This window comes from Pseudochaenichthys georgianus, chromosome 23, assembly GCF_902827115.2.
Source record: "Pseudochaenichthys georgianus chromosome 23, fPseGeo1.2, whole genome shotgun sequence".
NCBI classification, from domain to species: Eukaryota; Metazoa; Chordata; class Actinopteri; order Perciformes; family Channichthyidae; genus Pseudochaenichthys; species Pseudochaenichthys georgianus.
The window spans coordinates 21,149,746-21,165,566 of NC_047525.1; the positions used below are offsets into that span (position 1 = coordinate 21,149,746).

General features: G+C 42.8%; 1 long non-coding RNA gene across 1 annotated transcript in view; it reads right to left on the reverse strand.

The window, feature by feature from the left end:
- Positions 1-9,221: 9,221 nt before the first annotated feature.
- Positions 9,222-15,821, reverse strand: part of LOC139433012 (uncharacterized) — a 32,758-nt gene continuing 26,158 nt past the window's right edge. Inside the window, exons 2-3 of the long non-coding RNA XR_011642578.1 lie at positions 9,412-9,483; positions 9,222-9,307 (exon numbers count right to left, since the gene is read on the reverse strand). This is a non-coding gene — a long non-coding RNA (uncharacterized lncRNA). The remainder of the gene's footprint in view (positions 9,308-9,411; positions 9,484-15,821) is intronic.

Here is a 15,821-nt window from a genome sequence, read left to right on the forward strand (position 1 = left end):
TCTTATTTTAGTCGACTAAAACAGTAAACATTTTAGTCAAGATTTAGTCGACTAAAAGTCTGAGCATTTTAGTCTTATTTTAGTCAAAGAAAACTAATTATTTTAGTCTACTTTTTGTCAATGAAAACGGTTGAGTCTTTTTTAGTCATCAGATTATATAGAACATTTTAGTCAAACTAGTCTAGCCAAAACCAATAATTTGTCATTTTAGTATATAAATAAATAAGATTATCTTGTCCTTATTTGATGAAAAACACAGGTTGAATGATTAAGAATGCAGCTTTGCAGAGAGTAGGCTTGTTTGAGACACATTGCGGCTCGCCTCGAAAGTAGACGAGAGTAGCCGATCGCAGCCGGGGGAGGTGTCAAAAAGCTCGTCTTAAATCGGACAGCTCGGACTCGGAGTCGGCTTGACTGGCTGGGTTTGCGATGGCGGAAATTGCGTTGGCGTTTTTCGTTGCAGATGAAGTGGATGTAATAGAAATGCTCCTCCCTCTTAATGTTTGCAAAACTGATAGGTGGACAGGCTACAAATGATCAGTCCCTTCAGATCCGCACACATGAAGCTGAATGAGCATGAATTGAACAGACCTGCTGCTGTGTTAACTCTTTAGCTGCCACTTTAAGCTTTATGATGTGTACAACATGGATGCAATTTGATTTAATCTTGCCATTTTAAATGATGTATTCAATAAATAAGGTTAAACCAAATCATTACATTACAATATATTTTATTTTAATGATTTGGTTTAACTTAAAGAGAAACTTTATTGTTATTGCACATATTACAGGTACTGAGAAAACGAAATGCAGTTTAGCTTCTAACCAGGTGCAACAAGCAGTGAAGTGGAAAGTAATGTACACAATCTACAGAATAACATATAGAATGAATGAAATGATGAATAAACAGTGGGGTATGAATACACTAGATATCAGCCTGTGAGCAGTATGAACAGTGTGTATGAATACACTAGATATCAGCCTGTGAGCAGTATGAACAGTGTGTATGAATACACTAGATATCAGCCTGAGAGCAGTATGAACAGTGTGTATGAATACACTAGATATCAGCCTGTGAGCAGTATGAACAGTGTGTATTAATACACTAGATATCAGCCTGTGAGCAGTATGAACAGTGTGTATGAATACACTAGATATCAGCCTGAGAGCAGTATGAACAGTGTGTATTAATACACTAGATATCAGCCTGTGAGCAGTATGAACAGTGTGTATGAATATGCTAAGATATATAAAGTATGAAAACGGTAAGCAGTGCAAGTATAGTATAAAATATAGATATTAATTTCATGATGATAAACATTGTGGAACAATGATGAAAAATGGGAATGGATGTGACGACGTAAAACTGACACAAAACAACAACAAACTTTTGCCAGCCAATTGGAGAGTTTCATCAGCAGCACGTGGTAAAAACCACCAATGAGCGCTCAGCTCGAGATACCAGCGAGCCGTTTCCCATCAAGCATTTCGCTTCCGCAGCTCGTGGAGAGCAAGTGCGCCAACTCGCCTCGCCTCGCTCTCAAGGCTGCGGGCGTCTTTGTCCCGCGAGATTTCAAAGTCTCATGTGGGCGAGTCTCCAGAGCAAGTCGGACAAAATGACTAACCATCATGCAACGCACTAGCAAGACGTTGATCGCAATTGCGCAGGTCTGCGCAGGTCTTGCTTGTCTCAAACAAGCCTAGTATCTGGTCAGGTTTGTGGTGTTTGTACCAGCTGTGTTATGGCCACATTGCTTCCCTTCTGATGAAACAATGCGTTCGCTTTTTCTCTCCGCCTCATTGTAGCGAAAATGGGCCCAAATATCACATCGTTTCTTTCTCCCAAGCAGTGGTGGCTTTAGACTTTTTCATTGTCAGTCATTTTGACGGACAGGATCGTAACATTTCCGTCATAATCCATTATTATCCGTCGAGTGGACAATGTATCACTCACTCGTGCTGACGGGGGGTATTCGGTTAACGCGACCACTGCTCCTAAGCCCTGTTGTTGCCATTTTATTTTCTGTTAAATAAGGTTAGTTAGACCATGAGTTCGACCACCCGAGTCTTCCTGACAGTTCATATTGTGCCGCTGCCCGGTGTAATTCAAATTTCCCGCCGCTCGCAGCACAGAAACAGCTGCTGCTCTGCCGCAGCACCGGAAATGGAACTGCTGGGAGAAAAACTGACTATCAGAAATGTAACGTTATCTTTGATAATATTTCGTCTCCTCATTTTTCGTCAACGAAAGTAAAGAGAGATTTTGTCATAGTTTTTATTTAGTAAACTACATTTTCGTCTCGTCACTTTTCGTCAACGATATTGCGTGATGATTTCGTTACAGTTATTGTTTACTACTGTCTGTGCCGTCTCGTCATCGTCTCCTTTTCGTCATGGAAAAAAAGGTCGTTGACGAACATATTTCGTCATAGTTTTAGTCAACGAAATTAACACTAGTTGCTTCCATTTTTAAGTGCCTGTCTCTATTGTCTCCCCGAACAGAGGGATTAATGGGTCACGACCCACCCTTAAGGCAGTCATGGCAGTAACATTTGAGCAGAAATAGAGCTAAAGTTAAAGAAGTTTAGCGTCTCAGAGCAGTGCTTATTCACAGGGTAGGATATCGGACGTTGGTTGGGCTTTGTCACTGTTGAAATCTGACAGGACAGCTAACACAGATGTTATTAAAGATTTGCAATGTCGTTTTTTATAACAAAAAAGGTACTGACCACATTTTTTTTAAAGATACATTCAAGCAGCAAAGTGGCTCATGGATCATGTGGCGAAATTGTGCACGTGTTTTTTCTGAGAAAACTTTTTTGAAAATGATATATACACACATGTACATTTTAAAATAATAATAATAACTGATATTTCTATAGCGCCTTTCAAGGGACCCAAGGTCGCTTTACAGGAATAGGGCAAGCACAAACAAAACAAAACAAAACAAAGGTCAGACAGACAAAACAACAGATCGATTTAAGGGCCGAAAGCCTTGATAAACAGATGGGACTTGAGGGCCCTTTTGAAGGCGTCCAGTGTGGGGATGTTGCGAATCTCCGCAGGGAGAGCGTTCCAGAGGGTGGGGGCTGCCACACTGAAGGCTCTGTCCCCGAAGGTTCTCAGTTTGGTGCAGGGGGTGGTGAGCAGGCCAGAGTCTGAAGACCGCAGGTTCCGGGGTGGGGCATGTGGCTGGAGGATGTCCGATAGGTACTGGGGGGCAAGGGCATGGAGGGACTTGTAGGTCAGGAGGAGGACTTTATAAGTTATGCGGAACTTGACCGGCAACCAGTGGAGGTGGATGAGGGTGGGAGTGATGTGCTGCCACGGCTTTGTGTGTGTGAGGACCCGAGCTGCACAGTTTTGGACATACTGGAGCCTGTCCAGGGTTTTGTTGGGAACCCCGAACAGGACACCATTGCAGTAGTCCAAGCGGGTGGTGACAAATGCATGCAGCAGGGTCTCGGCAACCGACTCCGAGAGTGACGGTCGGAGTCTGGCAATGTTCCGCAGGTGGTAGAAAGCCGATTTGGTCACTGATTTGACATGGGAATGGTAGGAAAGGGTGGAGTCGAGGATCACACCCAGGTTGCGGGCTTCAGGAGATGGGGAGATGGAGCAGCCGTCGACCTCAAGGACGAAGTCACCAACCTTCTGGAGCAGTGCCTTGGGTGCCACAACCATGAGCTCTGTTTTACCGCTGTTCAGCTTCAGATAGTTTGAAGACATCCATGTCTTGATGTCATGCAGGCAGTTGATGAGAGACTGAGGGGGGAGCTGGGAGGATGGAGTGGTGCTGAGATACAGTTGGGTATCATCAGCGTAGCAGTGGAAGTTGAGTCCATGATGTCGGATGATCTGGCCGAGGGGGAGCATGTGAACAGGAGGGGGCCAAGTACAGAGCCCTGGGGTACACCGTGGTGGACTGGGGCCGGGGGTGAGTTTGAGCCACTGATGGAGACAAACTGTTTCCTGTTGTGGAGGTAGGATGTCAACCAGGACAGCGCTGTGCCAGTGACACCCAGGAGGTCTGAGAGAGGTCGGGTGAGGAGGATGTTGTGAGAGATGGTGTCAAACGCTGCAGAGAGGTCCAGGAGGATGAGGATGCTGAGGCGGCCAGAGTCAGCAGCAATGAGGAGGTTGTTGGTGATCTTGATGAGGGCGGTCTCAGTGCTCTGTTGCTGTCTGAAGCCAGATTGGACATGTACAGATGGAATTGTACGGTGACCACTCTTTTCGAATAAAAAAAAAAAAAAAGAGTCGTTATCACAGCCGTGATAACATGCTAACAATGACAGTGATAACATGCAAACAATGACAGTGATAACATGCTAACAATGACAGTGATAACATGCTGATGACTAGCTGGTAACGTTTAAAACAAATGTAGAAGTCTTATTGATAATTTAAACGTTTTTTGAGAGATGTTGTTTTTATTCGAAAAGTAGGGATGAAGAAATACCAAATGATAGACCTAGAATCTAAATTCTGAAAAAAACGTCCTAAAGACATGATGATTATAAACTTCAAGCACTTTCAGTTTGACAGTATTAAAGGAAGAAGGATTGCGACTTATTAAGAAAGTGTCTCTTTCTAATGTACTGAACGTGAAAGATATTGCAGATGCTGGATTCTTCATCATGTAGAATACGGTGGCCGGCAGGTGCAAATGCGGAACAACGGCCCAAAACACATACATTAGCAGGAAACACCTGCAAATAATGAAATGAAAAAGAAACAAACCCTGAAAACATTTACAGAAATGATGCAAACTAAATACAACACACAAACCCCGAAAAACAAACGCAACAAAAAACGCTGCACGATATGCAAAGTCCAAAGCACGTACAAATCCCAAAACACATACAAAAAAAAAACATTCCGGAAGTGCTCCAGGCCTCTATAGGGCAGTGGTTCCCAACCTGGGGGGCGCGTGGCGCCAAAGGTCGCAGGGGGGCGCGGGGCGCCAAAGGTCGCAGGGGGGCGCGGGGCGCCAAAGGTCGCAGGGGGGCGCCAGATTAAAAGCCTTGTCTCTACATTACAATATAAAAAAATATTGATTAATTAGAATACAAATTCAAGTTAGTAGCTATTAAAGGCATAAAAAGACAGAAATGTATAATTGTTTCTTTAATAGAAATGTTTCTTCTGCCCGTAAAGTGTCCAAACCAGGCTTGTCTGGATAAGCGCATTTTTAAAACATAGTCATTGTCCATGCCGGTTTCAGTTGGATTATTTGTCACAGTTGCTCCGATCTAATCGGTCTCCTCCATTTTGTAGATTATTTACAACTTTTGAATCCACATAAACACATCAGCAAAATCCAGCTTACTTTGAGCATGTGTTTTTAAACAGTTTAATCCCTTTGTGAATTGTTTCCACTTGCGCCGTCCTTTAATTTCTTCAAACAGCGGGAATCCAAATGAATTAATCCTGAGTCCAATAACCATCAAAGTCACTCCAATAGTGCTCCTTAATTACGCTTTCATCCTCCTTTAACAAAATACTTCACATTCATCCAGTTTGTGACAGTAGTTGTAGCATTTTTGAGACTTTTGCACGCCCCCCCCCCCCTTGTGTGTGTGTGGGGGGGGGGGGGCCCTGGTGGCTGAAATATGTTACTACATTACTAAGTCTAAAACTGTTCCAATACAAATCGTATATATCAATATTTTAATAGATGTAATGAAATGATTGTTACAATACAAATCTGAATAATATCATGATTTGTTTGAAATAATTTCATTTTTGAGCAGTCGCATGTTGTGACGTGTGTGCGTGCGTGTGTGTGTGTGTGTGTGTGTGTGTGTGTGTGTGTGTGTGTGTGTGTGTGTGTGTGTGTGTGTGTGTGTGTGTGTGTGTGTGTGTGTGTGTGTGTGTGTGTGTGTGTGTGTGTGTGAGGTTAAGGACACAAGTTCCCTCGCTTTTTTTTGCATACAAGTTATTCAGCTATTGTATTACAAGAATTAGCAGTAATGGATGTTCGGCGATTTTTAAAGCGTCCAATTTCGTCTTGTAAAGCTTCAACAACAGAAGAGCCACCGACTGGCTCTGCTGACCAGCTCCTACTGGTAGTGCCTAAAACCAGGCTAAAAACCAGAGGGCACCGAGCCTTTGCGGCGGCTAGCCCTAGGCTCTGGAATACTCTGCCCCTCCATGTGAGGTCGGCCCAGACCCTAGGGGTTTTTAAATCAAAACTAAAAACTCACTTCTTCACCCTGGCCTTCTAATCATAGCAGAGCACGACTCATGACACTTCCCTGTGTTTGATTTTTATATTTGCTGTTGTAATTTATTGTCTTCTGTTTACATCGGTAGTAATGTGTTATTTATTATCTGCATGTGCAGCACTTTGGCTCGACCGAAAATCGTTTTTAAATGTGCTATAGAAATAACATTTGATTTGATTTGACTGAGCCTCACCTTACCAACCAGCAGCCGTCAGAATGTGAAGTGGCAGACACACAAACGAGCAGCTCTGGATTAGCAGGACCAGCTAACGTCATTAACCCCACAGCAGGGAGACCACTGGTGCCGGGCCGTCAGTGGGTCATGATGATCTTGGGGAAAAACACAGCTGTCCCAAGCAGCCTACTTTATCCGAATTCCCCTCAAAAGTGTTTGGGAAAACAAAACGATAATTGTCCACGTACTATTAGAAGAACTATCCCTGGCTGGAATATTCAGTACGAATGGATGCCGTCTTCTGTTTTTCATGCCGCCTGACAGCTGTGTGGAGGATTCCTTTAGAAAGGGCCTGAGTGACTGGAAAAAACTAAGCAACAAACTGGAGAAACATGCATACTCCCAGTTCCATCTGAACTGCATGGTTACGTGGGATAACTATAAAGTGACTGCATCCTCTGGATCTATTGCAGCTAAACTTTCCCGAAGCCACGAAGATTCTGTTGAGAAGAACAGATCTTATTTGTGAAAAATTGTTGATATTGTGAGGCTGTTGACCAAACTCGGATTGCCTTTTCGTGGGCATCGGGAGGGAAGCGAATCAGAGTCGCGTGGGAATTTTCTTGAGGTTTGTGGCTTCTTCTCCAAGTATGATTCTGCTTTTAAAAACATGCAGTCCAACTATTTCAATGCGACTAGCCCAGATTTCCAGAACGAAGTCATTGAAGTATGCGCTAACTTAGTTCGTGCAGCAATTGTAGAGAAAGTGCAGGATACTGGATTTTTTTCCATAATTGCAGATGAGGCCAGGTCTTGCAAAACGGAACAATTATCAGCGTGTTTAAGATATGAAGCAGCTTGAAATCAAGGAGCGTTTTTTGTGTTTTATTGATTGCTCAGCATCTCGCAACGCGGCTGGGATTGTGGAAGCAATAAACAAAGGACTTGAGATGTGTGGACTGAAACATATCCCAATTGTTGCGATGGTGCCTCCGTCATGTCTGGTCACGTTTCTGGTGTGCAGCAGCGCATCAAATAGACCCACCCCAGCACATGAAATGTCAAATGTTAGAAATCCGCTGTTTATTATTTAAAGTTTTACGTCCGATTCGCTCCTTTTTTCCTCTCTGTACACAGCTCCAGTTTGGGCATTGGCCTGTCAGCAGATTCCATTTTTAGTTGCTGCTGTAGCGGAAGTTTAGTCCAATTATTTTTGATGAAATACGCTAAATCTCCACCCTCCATAATTGTAGCGTGTTCAAGTAACCAAGGGATATAGTAGTTATCAAATAAGTATAAGATGTGCACAGTTATGATACGTTTTACAGTTATGTAATGCACTGTTGTTTGGGGGAGAGACCGCCCCTTCCATATGAGTGTGTGTGTACAGCGGGCATGGAAAAGTCATACTCAGTGGTGAGCGGTGGCTTTATTGCTACTGTATCCGTAGCACCCCACGCAATAGTTGGGACTGTGTACTGACGTCAGTAAAAAAGGTTTGCCCCCCCAAGCGCAAATGTCAAACTCCGCCTATGGTTGGGAACCCCTGCTCTAGGGGGCGCGCTACGTGGAACATATTGATGTATGACCAGACAGAGAGAACGAACAAGAGTGATGGAAATCGGGAGGAAATAAAGTTCATTTAAGTGGAGAAGGTAAGTTTTGTTTTGTTTTTATACATAGAGCTTCATATTTATATAGCTAGCGTTAGCGTGCCTAACTACTACACCAGCTGAGGAGAGCTTCACGTGAAGAGAAGATAAAGTGAGGGAAGAACATTGTTAAAAGAGATGACAAATCAAGTGCAGGCAAATAACACGGGCCATAGTGAGTACTGCGGAAAAAGGACATTTGAATTCTTAGCAGTTTGTTTATATGTATATATTTTTGTATAGATGTTGCAACTATACAGAGCTTTAGCAATTGCCTGTAACTATGCTCATGCTAATAAAGCTATTGAATTGAACTGAGAGAGAAAGAGAAGTGACAACATGTGAAGAGGGACAAAGTAATGACAGGAGAGTAGTTAGACATGCTCAAGAACAAATATAGAAGACATTCAAGGAGAGAGAAAGACAAAACACAGATTCAACGGTAAACATGATGTATCTTTCTATTTATTAACCACTATTTAGACTATGTGTTTTTGATTGACTTGATTAAATGGATTTACTTCATCAATGTATGTCTTTTCAGGCCGCCATGTTTTGTCCTTTCTGTGGCCAACATCTGGCGACAGTTCAAGTGTTCTGTGGCTCCTGTGGAAAACATGTACAGTTTTTGGCAGAAGTTGAACACAACAGTAAGTTCACTTTTTGTATTGTATCTGTTTCAAATGCAAGAAATAAGGATTGAACACACTACTCTGTTTAGAATACTAATTGGCAGATGCACTAGTTATCAGCATGAAGGACACATTTTTTCATTGTCTGTTTATGTGAAATATGTAGAAGCCATCATTAAATTGTAGACCAATGCATGATTAAATACACAAAACAGCTTATATTATACATTCATAATTGTGTATTAGTTCTATCTTTATAGAGAACATTATACATTTAGGATCAGATTTTGAGACAGTGAGCGGCTGGGAAAGTCACACCGCCATTGGGGCACAAACAGTTGCTGACGTGATGTTTTCTTCGCATTCTCAGGCATTCCATAAGGAGGGTCAGGAACTCACGCTTGGGACCACCAGTGTCCACTCCATCCTCAGTTTGTCCCTCATCATCAGTGAACTTAACTGACATCTCATGAGAGGGGTCGAAATGAGGCACCTTTGAAGCCGCGGATTGCTCCATCCCACACACTGGCTCTATTAATATTGAACCTGCTGCAAGATGTATTTGTTATTTTTGCAGAGAGTTCTGCAACAATGTGTGCCGCAGTCAGGTATTCTGTGCTGGGAAAGACAAAGTGATGTATTGTAATATTAAATGATGAAGCTAGTAATAAGATTTACAGTGTAGAATAGACAAATTAAGTGGTAATAGTAACAATTAATACCTTTGCTCCATGTTGTCTTCTGGCTCAGACTGGCTATCAATAATGATAAGTGCATACACATTTGTGTAGTTGCTGCAGTGAGAAGACAGTTGAATAATTATTTTCAAATACATAATATATGCATGACAGTCATATTTTAGACCCTCCAGATGATTAAAATAGCCCAATTTATTTTACAATAAATAAACATTGAATGTGTTTAATTGAATAGTAAAGGGGTTTAACGTTAGTGGCAGGTTGTGTGTGAGAGAGAATAAATAAATAAGACAGCCCAATATTTATTTTCTCCGCATATTTCGCAACTTTTCACATATTTCGCAACTTCACCGCATAAAATCACAAAACCCTGCATGTTTGATCGCATAATCAAGGATTTTAGCCCACATAATCAAGGATTTTAGCCCGCGTTTTTCTGGAGGGTCTAATATTTACAAAAGGATGTCGATCCTCTTCCTGTTTTTTTAAAACATTGGGTTCTAAACTGGCAACAGCACTTTTGTCATACTCCTGCACATCAATCTGTTCCACGTAGCGCGCCCCCTAGAGACCTGGAGCACTTCCGGAATTTTTTTTTTTTATATGTGTTTTGGGATTTGTACGTGCTTTGGAAGTTTTTTTGTTGCGTTTGTTTTCGGGGTTTGTGTGTTGTATTTAGTTTGCATAATTTCTGTAAATGCAGCGTGTTTCTGTTGTATTTGTTTTCAGGATTTGTTTGTTTTTAATTTCAGGATTTGCAGCTGGTTCCAGCTAATGTATGCGTTTTGGGCCGTTGTTCCGCATTTGCACCTGCCGGCCACCGTAGTATAATCATCCTATTTTGCATACAAAAATATCTAACTGCATAAAAAAAAAGTAAAACTCCAACTTAAACCAGTAAAGTATCTTTCCCCAGGCGGTATTTTGCAAGGGCACGGGTAAGCTTAGCAGATTTCTCCCCCAACCTTCATAATTGTGATTGGATTAAGGAGTACATACACACTTGACATAATTGCTTTATAACAAAATGGGGCTCCAGCTAGACGTTCCTGCTGTGCTGGCACAGCGTGGAGACCGTGCTCTGCCAAAACATCCTGTTTTATCTGCAAAAATATCCAAATACAGAAGCAAGACACCTTCAAACCACCATTTCTCTGTGACTTCATACCAGTCCAACAACATTTGCAGTGACTCCAGCTGGAGCCGGGTCCACCTTGTGATCTGGATCACAGCATTGGTGTTACAGATGTCGTGCAACTTCCTCTCTAGAGTCCCCCTTTCTCTCACCGCCATGCGCTCACTACTATGACAGACACTCACTTCAGGGGATATTACATTGACTTACATGCATTTCCTGGAGACTTATCCTAACCTTAACCATAACCAACACATGCCTAACCCTTACCCTTAACCTTACCCTAACCCTAACCAAGTCTTCATCCTAAAATTAATGATTCCCCTTATGGGGACCTCCACTTTGTCCCCATAAGGGTGGCGAGTCACCACACGTGACTGTGTAAACAGATTTAGGTCCCCACAAGTATAGTGCTAGGCCAGACACACACACCCACCCACCCACCCACCCACCCAACACACACACACACACACACACACACACACACACACACACACACACACACACACACACACACACACACACACACACACACACACACACACACACACACACACACACACACACACACACCACACACACACACACACACACACACACACACACACCACACACAACACACACACACACACAGATGTCAGCTAGACAAGCAGAGATGCGTGCGACGACCTGGGTCTCTGAGCGGGGAAAGGACAGAATTAGTTGGGTGTCATCAGCGTAGCAGTGGTATGAAAAACCATGCGGGCTAATGACTGATCCGAGCGAGTTTGTGTACAAGGAGAAGAGGAGGGGACCAAGAACAGAGCCCTGAGGGACCCCTGTAGTTAATTGACAAGGGTCGGACTCGGACCCTCTCTAAGTTACCCTGTAGGTATAGTCTTTGAGGTATGAGGTGAGTCGTTTCACAGTGTCGAAAGCAGCAGACAGGTCCAAAAGGATGAGGAGAGGGATGCTGCTTTAGCAACAGACACACACACACACACACACACACACACACACACACACACACGTTTGATGTGCATGATGCAGTGCTGGATGTAGTGTTGGAGTGAGTAAACATCAGTGCCTTGAAGCATCAAAAAGCATTGAAACAGAGAGTTTGCTACAGTCTCAGTTGGGTTAGCCAAACCGAAGCGCTTGGCGACAGCAAAAGCGTCTGTGACAAAGTGAGATCACAGTGTATTGGGGGTGGGGGGAAAGGTAGAAAAACAAGACCGGGCTAGAAGGGATAAAAACTAAGAAATGTTTGCTCGCCACTCCAAGGCTTTGCGTTTGATCTCACGAGGACCTTGAGGAGATAGCATCACAACACTTCTCAGTAGGACCCTTCCCTAAACCCACCACCATGCAGGGGCTGATTCAAACAATGGAGAGGGGGCGAAGATGCAGCGAGGTAAAGTATGATTTATAACCTCTTCTCTTGCTCCGGTTTCCACTCTCCCTGGTTCCCGTTGTGGGGGTAAACATTGCTGATTCCTCTGAGGAAAAGTGTTCAGCCCTCCTCCATCTATACCTTAACCCCCTCCTCCTCCCTCGTCTTTTAGTGCAGAGATCTATTTGTGCTGACTTCTTAAAAGGCCTCGGGGTGTCACTTGGACAGAGTGTATGGGTCTAATTGCATTTAGCAAAGTGGAAGCAGATCTGTACAAGCGTAAATGGATTGAACCTTATTTTTTCTCTCTCGCTTTATTCAATCGTGCCGGTAATGCACGTCTGTCACTTTGTAAGACTGTCTCTTTTTGTGCTTTCAACATTTTCCTTTCTTTAAGCTAGTTTAACATGTATCATATTGACTAGCAAACGCCCGCAATCCACATAGGCCGTTTAGGGAGCGCTGTAAACGTTCTGGAGCTGGCCATTTAGCAGCTAGCAACAACATTTTTGACACTTTCTATTTAGCTGCATGACTTTCATTCATTTAGCAGCGAGAGGTAAATCATTATGATTCCCTAATGTCTTTACTTTTCACCAACGAAGAGCGGCATTGTATGCAGAGCAACAGACGCCCACTCACACGAGTCTAGATTAGTGCTTTCCATAACGGAAATCGATGTGCTTGCTGTTCATAAACTGTATTTGATGATCTATAATTTCATCTGTATAGAATCTCAAATCTAATCAACCCTCGAACGATGGCCCTTTGTTCTAATGGTTCAATATCAGATGCATGGCTTGTGGCAGTTCCCCTGGTTCTCTCAGATATTTACACTACACAGAGGTTTCGTGTTAAATGTAATCTTTATATTGCCTTTCTAAATCTAAATGAACTCATGGTGTAAGGGTTGTGACTTAAAGCAACAATCCGTACTACAGTAGTATCCATAATCTGATATGCATACTGTAGGGCCAATAGAGAGAACCCTTTCGCTCCTTTTACAGTCTGCATATGTTTAAAGGTCCCATGTCATGCTTTTCCGGTTATTACCCGTCCCCTTGTGTGTTATGAAGGTTTTTATGCATGTAAACGGTCTGCAGAGTAAAAAACCCTCAAAGTACACCCTGTAGCGAGTAAAAAAACCTCTAACACAGTCTATGCTGCCCCAAAACGCCTCGTTGGAGATTTCTCATTTTCCATTGTTTACTTCCTGGTTACTCTGACGTGGGGATACCCAGAGGCCACACCCTCTGCCAGCATTTCACGAAACAAAGCTTCCCAAATCTGTCAGCGATTCATGCCGGATATGTACAGCGTAGGGCACTGAAGAACAATGCTGTTCCTACTTTGTTTGGACCAGCGGTTGATTCGGGTACACAACTTGTAAGTATTCATAGTTGTTTGTGTATTTATGATGTTTAAAACAAACAAGGTATCTACCACGACTATTTAAATGGGTACATGTTTTTCGGGCTACTACATTGGGATCGCGGAGAAATGCTCTCCGCAGACCCATGCTCACTTTTTCTTACTCAATATCAAGCCACACTTATTGTTTTTACTTCGGCTGTGAGTGTTTGTGTGTGCTCAGGATGAGTTTCGCTTCTTCTTGCTGTATCGCCGACACGGAAGCCTGTCCGCTCCTCGCAGCAGATCGCAGCAACGAGCCTCTCAATGTCCCGACCAATCAGAGCACACTGGGCTCACAGGGAGGGGGGGGGCAGGAGCTCCAACAAGCCGTTTAGGACAGAGAGTGAATACACATACTATACAGAGATGCTGTATGAGAAACCAATGTGAGTTTGGAAAATTGCACAATATAAATGTATTTTAGTAGACCTCAACAATGGAATTATGATTAGTAGAAATGGCCATGACATGGGCCCTTTAAGTTTACAACAAAATAACATGCCACATGTGTATTAAGACACATGGCATGATCCTATTTTATTTTTGTAAACAAAAACATAGACTTGAGGTTGTGCGTATAATAAGACAAGGCACGCATAAATGCCAAGGTGTCTATCATAACAAAATAATGTGGATGTGACATATAAATGGAAATTAGAACTTATTTTGTTTTAGTCATTTTCAAGGATGAAGCAGGCCACAAGACACAATACATGCTATCATTAAAAGAGTGGTGAAAAGAAATTGTACGTTTAAAAAAGGCGACTGATCTGAAGCGTCTATAAAATCATAAAGCTTTAATAAATATCTGAAAACAATGCAACTAAACAAAATCACCTCGACTTGCTTTTCGGCCCATTTGTTACATTTATGGTACAAAAAATGAACTTTCCTATTATCGTACACAACAATTGTTTTTTACATTATCCTCCCCTGCAGTTCCTCACCTGTCCACAAGCCATCACTGTTGACGTATCCCGCCTCACCTCATCAGCTGCACCTCATCTTCAATCCCTGAGTATATATGCAGGGCAGATGTTTTAATGACCATCTGCCACCTTCATCCCTCTGGATCCATTTCCCCATCCGGCTACTTTCTCATTATCAACTTCAATCATGCCTATTGACCTATAAAGACTATTTTCCCCTTCCGATTGTGCTTTTTGGATGCCAGCTGCGTGATGCAATATTGCACATCCTGTCTACCCCCCTCCATCCCCCCCTCCATCTCCCCTGCTGTGTGACCTTTCAATTGTGTGCCTTGGCGGTCTCCATCTCGGTGGGTGCCATGCCTCCTTGTGAGGGTGATAATGACTTTAAAATGAATGTGAGGAGGCAGAGGCAGACGGTGGGAATATATTACAGAGTCATGAGAAAAAGGGGACGGGAGAGGAGCGGCAGGAATTAAGTTACAGTACACACAGAAGATGTGTTGGTTAAATATATCTGTCAGCGAGTGATGTTTTAAAAGGCCTCCTACCCGCTTTACAAGTTATCGACAGACAGTTCTTCATACAATGGCTAACGCACTCTAAAAACAAATGCCTTGGCTCAACAAAGAAAATCAATGCAACAGTTTGCATCTATGTTTATTGAGTTAAGACAACTATTAATGAAATTGTCTTAAATATTTCTGATTCAGAACGCTGCTGCTATTAGCTTTTCTTTTTTAATGCTTAATGTCTTTCATTTTTTGTAAAGCAATTTGAATTGCCTTGTGTTGAAATGTGCTATATAAATAAACTTGCCTTGCCTTGCCCTGCCTTGCCTTAAAGCAGGGGTTCTCAAAGTGCGGCCCGCGGGCCAATGGCGGCCCTCGGAAATGTTTCTGGCGGCCCGCGATAGTTAATGTGACACGCTGAAATGCATGCGTTATATTTTAATCCTCCATGGTTGTATCTAGAAAGAATTAGAATGGAATTTAACCCTCTGGAGTGCGCATAATTTTACGTAACTAATCATATATTTTCGATTATAAGGAGTAGAAATATGATTCAGATATCCGCGGAATCGCTGGAAGAGTAGCTTTCCAGCGGTATCTCCTGTGAGACTGTAACCAGAGCACAGCAGCCAATATGGCCGCTCAAACAGCTTGACTTTACACTGTGTGGGATTGGTGGATTTGTGTGTCCGTCAAGGAAATCTCGGCCGGCAGCCATCATGGTCTCAAATGACCAATGGACATCGAGAAATCACTAAGGGCCTACCCACCAAGTAAAAAAAACATAAACCACGTGTCTCCCATCAGTTTACGTCTGTGAGGAGAGAGAGAGAGACAGAGAAAATGGCTAAAAAAAACTTTACAGTTGCCGACTTCGCTAGAGATTTTTTTCGCTAGCAGCAGTGAGGATAGAGCCTCAGAACCTGAAGTCTTCGACTCTTCTGAAGAAGAAGAATACAAAGACAACAACAAGGATCCATTTGGACATGGGTAAGTGTAAATATTACAGTAATAGTGTACTGGCAATGTGTGGGGAATACCGCAAAAATGAACAATAGGTTTATTGATATATA